Source organism: Arachis hypogaea, chromosome 11 (genome assembly GCF_003086295.3).
Source record: "Arachis hypogaea cultivar Tifrunner chromosome 11, arahy.Tifrunner.gnm2.J5K5, whole genome shotgun sequence".
NCBI lineage: Eukaryota > Viridiplantae > Streptophyta > Magnoliopsida > Fabales > Fabaceae > Arachis > Arachis hypogaea.
Window position 1 is genome coordinate 54,393,485 of NC_092046.1, and position 3,298 is coordinate 54,396,782.

Below are 3,298 nucleotides of genomic sequence, written 5' to 3' on the forward strand. Positions count from 1 at the left end.
CAAGAGGAGGGGATGTAGTCACTGACAACGGTGATGCCCTTGCATAAAGCCAGCCATGGAAAGGAGTAAGACTGATTGGATGAAGACAACAGGAAAGCAGAGGTTCAGAGGAACGGATGCATCTCCATACTTTTATCTGAAATTCTCACCAACGATTTACATAAGTATTTCTATCCTTCTTTTATTATTAAATTTCGAAAACCCCATTACTATTTTATATCCGCCTGACTGAGATTTACAAGGTGACCATAGCTTGCTTCATACCAATAATCTCCGTGGGATTCGACCCTTACTCACGTAAGGTATTACTTGGACGACCCAGTGCACTTGCTGGTCAGTTATGCGAAGTTGTGAAGATATGTTTAGACCATGGTTCTGTGCATCCGTTTTTGGTGCCATTGCCAGGGAATCAATTTCAACAACAATTCTCAACCTGAGTAACAATTTCGCATACCAAGTTTTTGGCGCCGTTGCCGGGGATTGTTCGAGTTTGGACAACTGACGGTTCATCTTGTTGCTCAGATTAGGTAATTTTCTTTTTGTTTTGTTTTCAAAAATTTTTCAAAAATCTTTCAAAAAATTTTTCTTTTGTTTTCGAAAAAAAAATAATAAAAATAATATTTTCAAAAATAAATTATTCTATGGCTTCAAAACTTTCAAGAATGAATTCTAGAGTTTCATGGTAACATGTTGAATTCTATCTGGCTGAAAAGCCATACCCAAACTCCTTTGGGATTGGTCTTCAACTAATCACCTCAATGGATGTAAATCCATTCTAAAGCTTGACTGGCTATTAAGCCATGTCTAACCCTCAGATTGGAGCTTTAGACTAAAGAGTACAAGATTCTTGGAATTCATATTAAAGATTTTGAAATCCTTATTTTTCTTTTTCAAAATGATTTTCGAAAAAATTAAAAGAAAATACAAAAAAAAAAATCATAAAATCATAAAAATAAAAAATATTTCATGTTTGAGTCTTGAGTCAAGTTGAAAGTTTGGTGTCAATTGCATATTCATCTTGCATTTTTCGAAAATTCATGCATTCATAGTGTTCTTCATGATCTTCAAGTTGTTCTTGGTAAGTCTTCTTGTTTGATCTTTGCATTTGCATGTTTTGTGTCTTTTCTTGTTTTTCATATGCATTCCTGAATTCTTTATGTCTAAGCATTAAAGAATTCTAAGTTTGGTGTCTTGCATGTTTTCTTTGCATTAAAATTTTTTTAAAAATATGTTCTTGATGTTCATCATGATCTTCATAGTGTTCTTGGTGTTCATCTTGACATTCATAGTGTTCTTGCATGCATTCCTTGTTTTGATTCAAAAATAAAAAAATATCTTTCCCTTTCTCTCTCTTAAAATTTCGAAAATTAGATTTGACTTTTTCAAAAACTTTTAAAAATCTAGTTGTTTTTATGAGTCAAATCAAATTTTCAATTTAAAAATCCTATCTTTTTCAAAACCTTTTTCAAAAATAAAATCTTTTTCATTTTTCTTAGTTATTTTCAAAAATTATAAAAATATTTTTCAAAAATCTTTTTCTTAATTTTATATCATAATTTTCGAAAATAACATCATCAATTAATGTTTTGATTCAAAAATTTCAAGTTTGTTACTTACTTGTTAAGAAAGATTCAAACTTTAAGTTCTAGAATCATATCTTGTGATGTCTTGTGAATCAAGTCATTAATTGAGATTTTAAAAATCAAATCTTTTTCAAAAACGAATTTCTATCATATCTTTTCAAAAATATCTTCTTATCTTACCTTTTTCAAAAAAAAAAAATGATTGCAAAATATCTTTTCTAACTTCCTAACTTCTTATCTTTTCAAAAATTTGTTTCAACTAACCAACTAACTTTTTGTTTGTTTCTTATCTTTTTCAAAACTACCTAACTAACTCTATCTCTCTCAAATTTTCGAAAATATCTTCCCCCTTTTTCAAAATTTCTTTTTAATTAACTAATTATTTTAATCTTTGATTTTTATTTTCGAAAATTTCTAACCTTTTTCAAAAACTATTTTCGAAAATCACTAACTCTTTTTAAAAATAATTTTCGAAAATTCTCTTCCTCTCTCATCTTATTCTATTTATTTATTCATCTACTAACATCTCTTCCTCACATCACTCACCAAATTCGAACCCCCTCTTCTATCTGTGTTCGAATTTTTTTCTTTTCTTCTTCTACTAACAATAAGGAACCTCTTTACTGTGACATAGAGGATTCCTCTTCTTTTCTTTTTCTCTTCTCTTTCTTATGAGCAGGGACAAAGAAAAAGGTATTCTTGTTGAAGCTGATCCAGAACCTGAAAGGGCTCTAAAGAGAAAATTAAGAGAAGCTAAATTACAACAATCCAGAGACAACCTTATTGAAATATTCGAACAAGTAAAGGAGATGGCAGCCGAACCCAACAACAATAATGCAAGGAGAATGCTTGGTGACTTTACTGCACCTAATTCCAATTTACATGGAAGAAGCATCTCCATTCCTGCCATTGGAGCAAACAACTTTGAGCTGAAACCTCAGCTAGTTTCTCTGATGCAGCAGAACTACAAGTTTCATGGACTTCCATCTGAAGATCCTTTTCAGTTCTTAACTGAATTCTTGCAGATCTGTGATACTATTAAGACTAATGGAGTAGATCCTGAAGTCTACAGGCTCATGCTTTTCCCATTTGCTGTAAGAGACAGAGCTAGAATCTGGTTGGACTCTCAACCCAGAGACAGCCTGAACTCTTGGGATAAGCTAGTCACGGCTTTCTTAGCCAAGTTCTTTCCTCCTCAAAAGCTGAGCAAGCTTAGAGTGGATGTTCAAACCTTCAGACAGAAAGAAGGTGAATCCCTCTATGAAGCTTGGGAAAGATACAAGCAGCTGACCAAAAAGTGTCCTTCTGACATGCTTTCAGAATGGACCATCCTGGATATATTCTATGATGGATGTCATTGGACACTTCTGCAGGTGGATCCATTCACCTAAAGAAAATGCCTGCAGAAGCTCAAGAACTCATTGACATGGTTGCTAATAACCAGTTTATGTACACTTCTGAGAGGAACCCTGTGAGTTATGGGATGCCTATGAAGAAGGGAGTTCTTGAAATTGATACTCTGAATGCCATACTGGCTCAGAACAAAATATTGACTCAGCAAGTCAATATGATTTCTTAGAGTCTGAATGGAATGCAAGCTGCATCCAACAGTACTCAAGAGGCATCTTCTGAAGAAGAAGCTTATGATCCTGAGAACCCTGCAATAGCAGAGGTAAATTATATGGGTGAACCTTATGGAAACACATATAATCCAT

The 3,298-nt window shown here is 33.1% G+C and overlaps 1 non-coding gene across 1 annotated transcript; it reads right to left on the reverse strand.

Moving 5' to 3' along the window:
* Positions 1 to 2,791: 2,791 nt before the first annotated feature.
* On the reverse strand, positions 2,792 to 2,899 carry LOC112725390 (small nucleolar RNA R71). The gene has a single exon (XR_003164501.1). It is a non-coding gene; the product is annotated as a small nucleolar RNA R71 (small nucleolar RNA).
* Positions 2,900 to 3,298: the final 399 nt, after the last annotated feature.